We start from the raw sequence: 14,978 nt of genomic DNA on the forward strand, positions 1-14,978 counted from the left end.
TAACCTCCACACTCGCATTGATCTCATTCTTATTGATCACTTAACCACCCAACAACTTATAAACTCGGACATTCTACCAGTTTCCTGGTCTGACCACGCCTTGGTTCTCCTGGAAATCGCCTTTCACCGCCCACACACCTCCCCCCCAGAAATGGCATCAAGACGACACTCTGTTCTTGAAACCCAACCAGATCTCCTCCATTTCTAATTCTATTAAAGGGTTCATCTCCTAGAACTCTTTGCCGGATATCTACCCTTCCATTCTCTGGGAAGCTCACAAGGCTACCATACGTGGCACACTTATCGGCTTGTCCGCTGCTAAACAAAAAGCTTGAATTACAGAACTTGAAACGCAAATTGCTTCTCTTACAACATTACATCAGCGTTTCCTGAAACATAAAACCCGCCTCAAACTGATTACACTGTGGGGCCAGCTACAACAACTCCTCTCCAAAAAAGACGCCAAAACCCTACGATGGCTCCACCAGAAGTTCTACGAGAAGGTAGAACGGGCAGACAGACTTCTGGCACAGAAATTGCATGATAAGCGAACTCGCAACCATATCTCTTCCATCAAAACACCTTCAGGTGACTTCACCTATGACCCTAAACTCATAGCAGTCATGTTTAGAGACTTCTACTCTACCCTATACCATCTCCCATCCTAAATCTCTGACTCTGCCTCTCTACAATCCAAAATCAAAGACTGCTTGTCCTCTATTGCCCTGCCCTCTCTTTCTCCCACACAACCTTCTCAATACCCCTATAACTGACGAGATTTCTCAGACCATAAAGGAACTTAAAAATTTGTCGACCCCGGGACCTGATGGCCTCACGGCCATATACTATAAAACTTTTATAAACCCACTCATGCCCATGCTTCTTGAGCTCTTTAATTCTCTTTTGCTTGGGTCTAAATTTGATTCAGCCACCACTCGTGCAGACATTGTAGTCATACCCAAACTTGGTCGAGATCATCAATGCTGTGGCCCATTTCCCATCCCATTTCAGAGCTTACAGGCCCATTTCCCTTTTAAACTTCGATTTCAAACTATTTGTGAAACTACTTGCTAATTGCCTAAACGCGGTCATCACTTCATTAGTTCACCCTGATCAGGTCGGCTTTATCCCCAGCCGCCAGGCCTCAGATAATACCAGTCGAGCCATTGACCTGACATACGTCTCCGACCTTCACAACATTCCCACCCTGCTTATAGCACTTGATGCAGAAAAAGCCTTTGACAGGGTGGGTTGGCCCTATATGCAACAGACTCTCGCAGCCATGGGCATAGGGGGCTCCTTCTTACCAGGCGCTGCCTCCCTTTATTTTAACCCCTCTGCTTTTATCCTGGCCATTGGCTTCCAATCCTCTCCTTTTTCAATACACAATAGCACTCGTCAGGGGTGCCCACTATCCCCACTCATATTCGCTTTGATGTGCCCCTAGCCCATAAAATACGCACTAAACCCAATATCTCTGGAGTAGGCCCCTCAGAACATAAATTATCCCTCTATGCGGATGACATTCTTCTGTCCATTACAAACCCCCATATATCGCTGCCAAATCTCCTTAACGATATATCTCTCTTTGGTACTCTCTAACTATAAAATCAATGCCTCTAAATCAAAAATCCTTGACCTAAATGTTCCCCTCGCCCTCCTGGCATCTCTTAAATCTAATTCTGACTTTAGATGGCAGTCGCATAAACTAAAATAGCTAGGGATTTATCTGCCCGCTCCTATTATCAACTGTATGTCGCAAATTTCCTCCATTAATGCCTGCCAACAAAGCAGATCTTTTAAAATGAGAAAAGTTTATAATCACCCGGACGGGTAGGATAAACTTTCTTAAAATTAATATCCTTCCCCGCCTTTTATATCTTTTCCAAGCTTTACCTCTTAAAGTTCCCGCCATCTCTTTCAAACTCCTCCAACAAATGGCCACTAAATTTGTCTGGTCTGCTAGGAAACCAAGGATTAAGATGCAGATTCTTCATAAACCAACCCAAGAAAGTGGACTCGGTGTCCCTAATTTCCTTAAATACTATTGTGTTCTTCTCCACTCCCCCTGGGTCAACGATATTGAAGCCGCTCTTTCTGTAACCATCTCATCTACCTCGCTTCTCTGGCTTAAACCTCAAGACTGACCCCCACCCCCCCAATCACAACTGCATCCCCATCTTGCATTTTTGCTCACCCCCTGGAATCACACAGTACCCTCCTAGAATTTAGCCCCCAATGCCTGGCATATGACACCTTTGTGGCATAATCACTCTTTCATCCCCGGACTCCATCCAGCTAATTTCTCACACTTTACACATCGTGGCATAAACTTTGTTACTGATTTAGCCCCGCTCCAAATCTTCCCCTCTTATGCTGACATACAGACAAGTTTTCGCATTCCATCAAATAGTTTTTTTCAGTACCTCCAATTTCGTCATCTATGCGACACTATCGGTTGTTGATATTCATGGCTCTTGTCCATTGGTCTCTTTCTGTTCCCTTCGATCCTCTTCACAAGGTCTGATATCTACCTTCTCCTGCTCATCCTGAAACAAAAACTCCCCCTCAAGGACCCACATGAACTTAAATGGGAGGAAGACATGGGGGAGACACCCCTGAAGAGTGGAACAAGATCCACCTGAATTTGTCCAAGACCTCCATCTGTGTTAAAATTTGTGAAAATAGCCGTAAGATATTCTACTGATACCTGGTCCCACACCGCCTCCACAAAATATACCCGGGCACAACTCAGTTTTCTTGGCACCTCTGCGGATATGAGGGTACCCTGTCCCACGTCTGGTGGCAATGTCCAAAACTCCGCCCCCTTTGGGAAGCTATTCACCAATTAATTTTCAATGTTACTCAGATTTCTCTCCCTCCATTTCTCTCTTACTTATTGCTTCCTCGCTCTATTCCTAAAATCTCCAAACACACATTTAGAAACTCATCCCACATATACTTAGTGCCGGTATATGTCAAATTGCGTTGTTTTGGAAAAATCCAAACACCCCCCGGCTCCCATCCGTCATCAACCGCATGTGGCAAGTATATCATATGGAATACACTACAAGTATTCTTCATCACACCCCCATCCCTTTTAATAAGGTCTGGAGTCCTTGGAATGACTATCATGGAGCTTCTCCTTCCTTGGCTTTCTAAGGCCTTATAGCTCTCACTCTCTCTCTCATAACATGGATCAATACATTACTCACTCGATTCTTTCTTCCTTGTTAGCTAGTGACCCCTCTCCCCTTCTCTCCTCTCCTTCTCTCTTGTCTCTTCTCTTTCATCCCCCCTTGCCTTTATATACTGTTTGGAATACGCTATCTATTTTATTCAGAAGTTATTAATTGCTCTGTTATTTATACAATGGCAACTTCCCACTTTCTGTTATTTACCTGTAAAATTCAATAAAATGTTTATTCAAAAAAAAAGGCAAGATTAGATCAGATAAAGAGCACCGGATAGGTTAGGAGAAGATGATGTGCAGGAGGGAAGAACAATGAAGGAAAGCTGTGAATAATAATAGACCTTTAATAATATTATCTGGTTTCTATATTAAACCGTGATGATCATCATCAATTTATATAGCACCACTAATTCTGCAGCGCTGTACAGAGAACTCATTCACATCAGTCCCTGCCCCATTGGAGCTTATAGTCTAAATTCCCTAACACACACACAGACGGAGACAGACAGACACACAGAGTAGGGTCAATTTGTTAGCAGCCAATTAACCTACTAGTATGTTTTTGGAGTGTGGGAGGAAACCCACGCAAACACAGGGAGAACATACAAACTCCACACAGATAAGGCCATGGTCGGGAATTGAACTCATGACCCCAGTGCTGTAAGACAGTAGTGCTAACCACTGAGCCACCGTGATGAGTCAAAAGGATGGCTATTGTAACACTCCATCCAATTCATATAAGGTTTAACACCTGAGAAATTAGAGGATAACCTCTGTTGTTTAGCACCACCCCCATAGGCCTCTATGGGGACAGCAAGGGCTGTAAAAACATCAGTGTTGCGCATGTACTATAAAGTCATCTTTATCTAGTTTATGGAGCTTTTGTCTTTCACCACCAGTGGAAGAGGAGAAAATTAAAGAAGAGTTTTGCTGTAGAGAGGGATTTTCACTGGTGCAGGGGAGTATTGTTAAATATCAGCAGTACAACTTTCTAAATCACAGTGAGAGGAGAGTGGAGTGTGCAGCTAGGTATTAGGAATTCACAGTGGTTTATTGTAAGAAAAAAGGTGCCGGAACTCACCTCTTTCTGCCCCCTCATTTTTGTGTAGCCCTCTCTTTCTGCCAACCCCACCTCATTTTTCTGTAGCCCTCTCTTTCTGCCCCCTCGTTTTTCTGTAGCCCTCTCTTTCTGCCCCCTCATATATATTTATCCCTCTCCTTCTGCCCCCCTCATTTTTCTGTAGCCCTCTTTCTGCCCCCCTCATTTTTCTGGAGCCCACTCTTTCTGCCCCCTCATTTTTCTGTAGCCCTCTCTTTCTGCGCCACTCCCCCACTTTCTGTAGTTTGTACTTACCTTCTATAGTTCTTTTCTCGCTTCTCTGCTTGATCGCGGCTCCTCTCACTGGCAACGTCGTGACGTCATGATGCTGCCGGAGCCTGAACCAGGACACACACTAAGTTGCGGTGCTGCACTGTAGCAGCACCGCACAGAAAAAAAAATTGTTAAAAAGATAATTAAACTTTGAAAACCCATGGAAAAAAGGTGCCGGAGTAACGTTATGAGCATTTTACGACAAAAAAATGCCCTAGGAATTCAAAGGAATACAAGGTGATGGAGTTTATTGCAGTTCAGTGTATATCATGATGGTCTGAATAGAAATACACTGGATATTGGAGTAATCAAGAGAAGCCAGGCAAAAACTCAGACGCCAGGATGAGTCACAGCCAAAAGACAATGCATATATATATGTATATATATATATATATATCTATATATCACAATCTATTCAGTTATATAGCACTGTCTCTGTAACGATACTGGTATAAAACAGTCTTTGTAGCAATGCAGAAGTATACAGAGTGAGTCTTCACTGAGAATACTCAGCAGAGCGAGCATCGATAATGACCGCAGTCCGTCTATAAGGAAACTTTGTAGAGCTCTGTGAATAGTGTGCCGAGGCAAGGTCATCTATCAGGAACCAGCAGACTGTAAGTTGTAAATCCAGGTGTCCGCAACCAGGAGACAATAAGTAGTTTAGCTAGGTATCAGGAGCCAGGTGACTGCTGAATGCAGAGCCAGTACTGCTTGATGCAAGGTCATAATCACACAGGATACAGATATAGTAACCGAGAACTTTGCTCAGAACATTAGACATACCCCAAATTTGTGGAAATAGGTTTTCTTGGTGTAAATCCAGTATGCAGTGCAGCTTGACTTGATGGCCAGGGAACTTTAGGCACACTCTATCCCTCTCGCTTCTCCTTTTCCTAATTCATCCCCTAACCCGGAGGTAGTCATTTCTACGACTGCCATCACACCGACAGTACTTACCCCGACATACTCATCACAAAACTGTTATTCACGATATCTTGGCATTTTCCGACTGTTGAAAAAGCTGCCTTCCAAATATTTCCAGCCACGCACAGTAGAGCACACAGAATGACGTCAATTGTAAGCGCGACCCTAATAATGCTGGCCTTAAGTGCAAGTATGCGCCGACAGGACAATATTTTTTAGTAATCTTTCCACATTGTCCTGCCGGTACATATTTGCACTGCCCCCATAAAGCCAGCATTAATAGGGTCGCGCTTACAATTGACTTCATTTTGTGTGCCAGACTGTGCGTGCGTGGAAATACTTGCAAGCCAGCTTTTTCAACAGTCAGGAATGCCAAGATGTCGTGAATAATAGATTTGTGATGAGGATGTCGGTGTAAGCAGTGTGATCATCATCACCACAATTTAGTACTCACCCCCCCCCCCCCCTAAACCCTGCCCCTTCTTCTAAATTATCTTCTTGGAATATCATTTTAGCTTTGTGAAATGCAAAAACTGTACACATTGCTAAAAGGTAATTTTCAATATATACTTTGAAGCAAATGCATGCTATGGGGTAATTTTAAATAAACTCTGTATCACAGAATAATAAATAACCAGGGTTACACCTGCTTGTGGCTAACCAAACTGAACAAATTAAGAGAAAATATGAACATGAGAACATGAGATATTGCTATTTTAAAATGGCATTAATACATTCAAAAACATAACATCACAAAGTCATTTTTAGACTGTCAAAAAACTCATCCGTCACAAAGAATTTTTCAAAGAATAGCAAGCATTTTCATGTTAAAAAATATCAATTATATATATGGATGTCAATGTAACGCAAAAAATCTATTTGTCCCAGGCACTCATAAATTTACTTGTTTCAAGTAAATCACAGGTTAGAAAAAAGTGAATACAACGACTCTCCTAGAAGCACAAACATAAGATATTAATAGTTTAGTAACAGTAAAATGCAAGGTATAAATCAAAGCCCTCTGTAAATAGCAAATGACTACATCATTTACATACATTTTACTTTGCCTTTTAGGTGAAAGACAGTGTGACACACAAAGTGGTCAGGAGTCATGTGTGTTCTGTGAGACTTTTTTGCACTCTGTAGTTTGAAATACAAACCCAATTTATCAGAAGATTTGAATAAATATTTCCTGCTTTTGATTTGAATCAAATCTCTCTGAAACTAAAAGTCAGGAGTATAAAGAATTTTATTTCAGTTTGAATTATTGGAGTGATGGATTAGTATGTAGTTAATATACAATAATGTAGACACTGTGGTCAGTTAGCTGCTAACAGTGGGCCTGATTCAAGCCTGAACTCAACCTGCACATAAGTTTTATGTTTATAAAGAGCAAGGAACTTGTGAGTATTTCCTTAGCCATATCCAAATGCACACATTTCATAATGATGGGAATATGGTAGTAAATAACTTTTGTCACGTAATTCCCCCATAAGCATAGCTGTCACATGTGGGGGGTTTTGGAGTTTTTTGAGCAATTGCACATTTTTTTCAATACATGCGTATTTACAAATAATTCACATCCGAATGCACTATGTGTATTTCCTCAATTACTTATATTAGTCATAAAACACTGCTGCCTTCTGACATTTAACTAATATTAATCCATTCACTGTATTACCTAATTAACCTGCACTATTCCTTGCTAATAATTACCCCTTTATCACAGCCAGTGCCGTAACTAGACATTTTGGTGCCCTGGGCGAGACAGGGCACCGGCGCCCCCCATCTAAGTGGCAGTGGCATTTGACAAGTGGGTGTGGCCAACCTAATGTGTGGGTGTGGCTAGCACTTTACTGAAAGAAAAGTGCTTGATTGAGCCAGGGCACAGAGGTAGGTAGCGGGCGGCTGCTGCGCCCCCTTGGGCTTGCGCCCTGGGCGATGGCACCGCCTGCACCACCCTAGTTACGGCTCTGCATACACTCTAAAGTGTCTACTGTCTAAAAGGGAATGCAAAATTTTGTAGGGGAATAGGAAATTTTATTGAAAATGGTTAAAAGTTTTCCTATGTGCAGCCCCTAAATGTCACTTCTTATTGACACTTATTGACATAATCCACATTAACTCAAACTCACAATTTTGCATACACAATTGAAAATTAAAATAAAAAATCAACTCTATTTTACACTCAGTAATATTCACACTCATACACACATTATTTGTACTTATTTGACCGGTAAACTATATTTTCCAATGTCAACTGTTTCTAGAGATAGTACCAGTTTTGTGCAGTACAACTTTCCTTCTGTATGATAGGTGTGCTTTAAATGTTGTGCTTATTTTGCATATATAGACAAAGTCACAGTACAATTTATCTTGTGCATTATACAAGTTGAGTCTGCTTCTTGATACCATGAAGAAATCAGAGATGCAGGGGGGCTGTCTTTTAATGACAGCTTGTTTTATCTTTCACCCTAGCAATGAGCGAGCAGCCCAGTGGGGACCAGCGCCGGCAGTGACAGATGAGTACATAATTTAGGGCAGGGAGGAGCTTGTTTACCCAGTAGCCAAAAGATTAGACCTTTGCTATTATCCTAGCCACAAAGTTAGAGCTCTTCTAATATACTTGCAGCCAGTCTACATACATTAGCCAACAGAGTGTAGGTCAGCAATACATTAGCTATATGTTAATGCATAATACATTATCCAATACAAAGCTATATGTTATAGAATATCTTTTTACTTACAGTGGTGGTCAGCGGTGAACGGCGCTGTAGCTCCGGCCCAGCGGCATCCTGCATTAGCATTTGGAGCGCAAATGCGTTCCAAACGCCTAACTTCCTGTCGGTGACAAGAAGTTCGGCATTTGGAACGCATTTGCGTTCCAAATGCTAATGCAGGATGCTGCTGGGCCGGAGCTACAGCGCCGTTCAAGCTTCCGATGCCAGGAACAAATTGTTTCTGGTGGGGGAAGCTGTGTGTGATTGAGGCAGGGCACAGAGGCAGGTAGCGGGCGGCTGCTGCGCCCCCTTGGGCTTGCGCCCTGGGCGGTGGCACCGCCCGCACCACCCTAGTTACGGCTCTGATCACAGCCTTTACAATCAATATGTCTCATTATTACACATTTGATTTTCATGAATAAAATAAACACACAATTTTTGAATATAACTGATATATATATATAACAAAACAAAAATCAAACATTAAAATGTAACCTTTTTTTTTAAAAAAAAAAACTTTTTTAATTTTACCAAAATATTTTTGATATTTTTTTCAAATGTTCCTATTAGAAAAGGCAAGGTGTTGATTCTGCAGCTAAAAAAAAAAAAACATTATTTCAACATCACAACATTATTACATGTTAAAAACACATTTTTGTTCTAAGAGTGCAGTTTTGTCTCACATTTATCAAGCTCCATAGAGTTGAGAGGTGCTACATTACTATAACTTATCCTAAAGATTCAGCTTATTAAGGGATGTTAACAGGTTTTAACGGATACTAACTAGAGGCTTTTGGAGACACATGCAGATGTAGTTGTGGTGTAGTTGTAATTAATACAACTCTATAACAGCAGCATTTGCCCAGGATATTAAGGAATCATCAATGCAATATTTTGTGAGGTCTATACTTTTCTACAGAAGCAAGAAACTAAAATATTCCACCAAATTATTAAATCCACTTACATTCTTCTTCAAGGGTCTGTGATGGGCTCCCCGCAACCACCTGAGCCTCTAGCTGGTCCTCCAGAGCCTATTACCTGGCCTCCTACTGTGGCTCCTCCAGGGTCTCTTTGCTGGCCTAATGGCGAAACCACTGGTGGCAATGCTCTGTTTTCAAAATAAATATTGCACATTATTATTTTCATAAATATTATCTTTATAATGAAACAGATAGATAGACAGACAGATAGATAGATAGATAGATAGATAGATAGATAGATAGATAGATAGATAGAGAGAAATCTTTCCTGTTTTAAATGTTTTTATGAATATTTATATAATATTAAATTATGAGTATTTTTGCACATTTAAATTTGTTAAACCAATTTACCCTTATTGCATGTTTGCAAACAAATATCACAAATGGCGCATTAGCCCACTATTGCACAATCTTTTATAAAGACCTTAACACCACTTGTTTATGAACTTAACATAGGAGGTGTTAATAAAATATAATTTACATAATTGTATGTAATCACGCATGTAAGCATAATACTGACATTACATACCATATGATTACATAACATGTGTTGTACATTATCGTGTGAAGCGTATTACAAGCAACATCACTACATAATACTTTATCTTGTACATTGCGTTAACTACATGGTCCAGATAAAACTCTAATAATATTTTGTTATTTTGTAATGTTGAACTTATGCCTGGCAAACTTCCTCCGAATTTTCGAAAGAAGCTACGGCCGTCACTAAGGTGGCACTGAAGCTCCAGAACAGAGTGACTGCCACTGAAGGTATGTTTTAACTGCCCTATATGCAACATTTTTGTCATCATTCCTTACACATTGAGGTGCAAAACACAAAAAGTGGTCTATTTCCCTAGTAAGGGCATGCAGCTCCAAACAAGAGAATTGAGTGCATGTTTGCCAATGAATGAGGCTTTTCAACATCCTCCTCACTGATTGGCTCAATGGACACTTGTGGGCAAAGGTAAGTTACAGTTCCCTTCAACACCAGAGGGTAAATGTATCAAGGTAAACACATCACTGTTACACTGTTCTGTCTAGACAACTTGAGGTCCTGGCAGCTGTCAAATGTGTTAAAATAGATAAAAGTTTTTTTTTAAAAAGCATGGGGTCCACCCGCCCGGCCACTAGTGCTGCCAACCTACTGATGGTTACGTGAAAATCGGGGAAAAAAATTTGCGTTGGGTCCCCCCGATTTTCACTTAACCAGCACTAGGCAAACAAGCCAGGGTGGGTGGCACTAAAGCAGGGGGACACGCGGCATAATGACAAACCAACCCCAGGCTGTTCAGTGCTGGGCTGGATTCCCTAAGCAGTGGGGTCCGCAGAAACATACTAGCGGGCCACCCCTCTAGGGACACCTAGCCCGGTGCTGAAAGCACTAGGTCTCTTCCTACACCCCTAGGTAGTGGGTGTAGGATGATAACAGCAAAAGTAATGTAAAAAAATTAATGGATGCCATTTTGTTTTGTGGAACTACAAGTCCAAGCCAGCCCGGGCTGCCATAAACAGTGTGGGCATGCTGATACTTGGAGAACTACCAACATGCCCTGACACCCAGGGCTGCCTGAGACCTGTTGTTCCAGAAAAAAGAATGTTAAAAAAACCACCACACCCTGTTTACAACCACACAATTTTAATAAAAATAATAAAACCCCCCTAAAAAAATACACACCCTCATTAATACCACATATCCCGCATTGACTATTGCAATTCCCTCCATACTGGTCATCATCATCATCATTTATTTATATAGCGCCACTAATTCTGCAGCGCTGTACAGAGAACTCATTCACATCAGTCCCTGCCCCATTGGGGCTTACAGTCTAAATTGCCTAACACACTCCCAGACAGATAGAGAGAGAGAGACTAGGGTCAATTTTGATAGCAGCCAATTAACCTACCAGTATGTTTTTTTGGGAGTGTGGGAGGAAACTGGAGCACCTGGAGGAAACCCACGCAAACATGGGGAGAACATACAAACTCCACACAGATAAGGTCATGATTGGGAATTGAACTCAAGACCCCAGTGCTGTGAGGCAGAAGTGCTAACCACTTAGCCACCGTGCAAAACAGACTCAAACCCCTGCAATCTATTTTGCACGCAGCGGTAAATTGATTTTCTTTGCAAATCGTTATTCCTCTGCTAAATCACTCTGTATGTCTCTACACTGGTTGCCTGTTTTCTACAGAATCCAACATAAAATACTTTTACTAACCTACAAGGCCATCAACAAAGCTGCACCAACATATATCTCCTCTCTTGTCTCAAAATATCTCCCAACTCGACAACTCCATTCTGCACAAGATCTGCGTCTCTCATCCACCCTCATTACATCCTCCCATTTCCGGTTACAGGACTTTTTTCGGGCTGCACCCACTCTATGGAATTCTCTCCCTCGCACAATAAGACTGTCCTCTGGTCTACAAACTTTCAAGCATTCTCTGAAAACCTACCTCTTCAGGCAAACTTATAATATTCCTCATCCACCCTCTTAACCTCACTACATTACCCTATTACCATCCTTTACAAAATTTCACACAAGACAACTACCCCCTGACCAACATTGTTGTGTGACAGGATCATTTAGCTTATGAGTCACTTTTACCTTTGCAGTCTGGCTAGACCGAAGTGCAAAATGTAGACTTAACCTCATGTATCAAACTCCCATTGTTCCATAGATTGTAAGCGTGCGAGCAGGGCCTTCTCACCTCTCTGTCTGTTTTACCCAATTTGTTTATTAGTTTACTGTGTTTGTCCCCAATTGTAAAGTGCTACGGAATATGTTGGCGGTATATAAATAAATGATGATAATGATATATTTATTAAAAATAAGAAAACCCCAAAATACTCAACAAAATGAATTATTTTTATTTCGCCAGCAGCTTTTAATCCAAAAATGCTTGAAAACCAAAAATATTTGTAATTCCAAAGTCCCTGCTTGAAATGTCCAAAAGTATTTGTAATTCCAAAGTCCTGCTTGTAAATGTCCCAAATCTTTTTGTAATTCCAAAGTCCTGCTTGTAAATGGATTCTGTTCTTCTTGGTCAAAAAGCTCCCCTAGTTGCTTGCAGTCTTCAGCCAGAAGGGCCCAATATTTGTAATCCAATCCGGAATATGCTTGGTTAAAAAAAATAAAAAAAAGGACAGACGCCGCAAAACAGCTTCTACAGTGTAGAAACTCCGATATGCAATGAACTTAGCTTTTGCGCAAGGTCTATTTATAGTATAAGGTATTTTCCAGTCGTGGGAATTCACAAATGCAGCATAGTTGTATGATTCTGGAGGACCAGAATTGATATTGTCTTCCTCCTGGCCAGCAACTTCTGCCTTGTCCACCCATGAAATCTGTCTTCAGAAGACAATATTATGAAATATCACACACAGAGCAATAATTTTGAACACAATATCCAGCACATACATACGTGCTCCCCGAGAACGGTCAAGGCAAAGGAGTTAGACTTTTCAAAGCCCAAACATCCATTCTATAACCGATCTGGTTTAGATATGCACAGAATTATATGCAACCTCTTGCACTGTGTGTGAATGTAAAATTGGAGTGTGGAGACAAGGGTAATCAATGTCTCCTTTTAAATAAAATGAGAAAAAAAATTAAATGTGTGTATAGGGACCCAATTGTGTAAAAATTAATGTAAATGTTTGCATTATATGACAATATTAACCTTACTCAACAGATTTTTTAATAATTACACCTTTATGCAAATAGTTTGCCAGAATGTTGTGAATATTCAAAACAAACCTTTATTAGTACAATTTAAACAAATATATTTAGGCCAAAAAATGGGCTTACAATAAGCAATAATTTAAAGCACAAAAATACCTAATAGCCACACATCTCTATGTGGCCTTGTGTCTTGAATCCTCTGTGTTAATGTTTGTCAAATGCTGACTTTTCTGAAGGCAAATGGAATCATAGCTGCTTCCAGGCCATATAGAAATCAGACATCACTTCTGGAGAGATGCATCACATATAGCCTGAACATTTAACAGGAGGAAATGGTTTCTAGTCTTAAAAATACCACCCGATGGCATCAGGGCTATATGTGTACCATTTACTGCCCCTATGATGTGCGGAATTCCAACTATTTTGGAAAATTGCTGTTTGATGGTCTTAAGTGGATGCTCAGCGAGTGCCAGATGATTAAATTGATGAATGCACAACAGGAAAGCCACAGCACCACCTTCAGCATACGACTAAAGGTAGGCTGGAACATACGACTAAAGGTAAGCTGGGACATATGACTTTAGGTAGGTTGGGACATTTCTGCTGCAACACCCACTGTAGTCTGAAATGACCCAGAGTCTGGAATGACCCAGATGCATAAAAACTTAACACCACCAACAGTTTGGCCATCGGTGATATTGCTGTTGGGATGTCAGAGGCTCTAAGTCACTCTGCAAAATACGATGACATGAGTTGAAAAGCCGATAGAGACAGATCACCTCAGCATCTGACATCCCAAAAAGGCTGACACCTGGCTTGAATACACACTCCCTGGGCCAGCAGACTTGTGCTAGTTGCTGATTCGGCAGGGGACAACATATGTCATCCTTTAGAATCACCTGCTGTGAAACATGCCTATATCTGCCTATATCTGAGAAAGATGAGGTAAAACAATTACCTTACGCATTGAAGATTTTTCAGGGCTAAAATATTACATTATAAACAAAAAATACTTATAACTAGCAAATTTGGGCTATTTTTTATTTATTCAGGTCTGAGTGGGGAAAATACAAACTAAGCTTAATTTATTTTAAATAATGACATATTTATGCACTCATATTAAGAGATTAGTGTATCTATTCATTTATCTTTTCAATATGCATGAAGTCCATTCATTATGTTGTGTGTAGAACACAAACGTATTTTATCTATATCTGAAGTTAATTAATTTAGTAACACTTTGGTCTTATCACTAAATGAAATGCCCCAATATACTTACCTAAGTACTATCTAGTCGCCACATATATGCACTTTATATTTATTTACCCTGGCACAAACCTTATGAATTTTACTGTTATATAGTACCATATATTTGTTGTGCTTTATAACTTCCACAAATACTTTGAAATTTAAATTTTCCCTTAACCAAAATGGCCACCGCATATCTCCCTTTATGGAGATCCATGCCCATACTTATAAATGTACTTTCTCTTAGCCTAACAACACCCACTGTTCCTCTAGGGTATCCTCTAAAAAGCCCTTTCACCACTGCACAATCACAAATGTACTAATATACTAATTACACCATAAGGTGTCATTTTTAAAGGAAAAAAAAAATTAATAAAAAAAAAATGGCGGCCGGCGGCGCTATGCGCAGTGACGTCATTTGCCCGCGATTTTAGCGCAAAATGGCGCTACACACCCCTATATAAAGGGCATAGTTTTTAATATCACCTAAATCTCCTGATGAAGTTCAAACTGAACGAAACGCGTTGAGGCCCACAACTGTACTATCTGAGACCCTGTTTCACTGATCTACCCTGGGAGTAATAAATTAAGATATCACCCTTTCCTGAGCTTTTGTATGGAGCCTATAGAGGGACATCTTTAACTACCTCCAGGGATATGACTACCAGTGAACTCGCCTGTATATTATACAGATAAGCTTATATTTATTATCTTCATTGTGAGTTTGCATTTTATATTTTTAATCTGCTAAATAAATTGTTTGCAAAAATACTACACCATATGGCTTTCTTATATCTTTCCTACTATTGAGCGGTGATGCAGCAGTTATTAATAGAACATACTATATTT

The 14,978-nt window shown here is 40.5% G+C and overlaps 1 protein-coding gene across 16 annotated transcripts in view; it reads right to left on the reverse strand.

Annotated features, from left to right (window-relative positions):
* Positions 1 to 14,978, reverse strand: part of LOC142158631 (poly(rC)-binding protein 3-like) — a 1,531,228-nt gene that overhangs the window by 1,064,715 nt on the left and 451,535 nt on the right. For 15 of the 16 annotated variants that reach the window (XR_012692823.1, XR_012692822.1, XM_075212788.1 and 12 more), the window contains exon 2: positions 9,177 to 9,320. The exons of the other annotated variant lie outside the window; for it this stretch is intronic. The gene's annotated coding sequence lies outside the window, so the exon portion shown is untranslated. The remainder of the gene's footprint in view (positions 1 to 9,176; positions 9,321 to 14,978) is intronic. 16 annotated transcript variants of the gene reach the window in all.

The sequence above is a fragment of the Mixophyes fleayi genome, chromosome 5, assembly GCF_038048845.1.
Source record: "Mixophyes fleayi isolate aMixFle1 chromosome 5, aMixFle1.hap1, whole genome shotgun sequence".
Classification (NCBI taxonomy): domain Eukaryota; kingdom Metazoa; phylum Chordata; class Amphibia; order Anura; family Limnodynastidae; genus Mixophyes; species Mixophyes fleayi.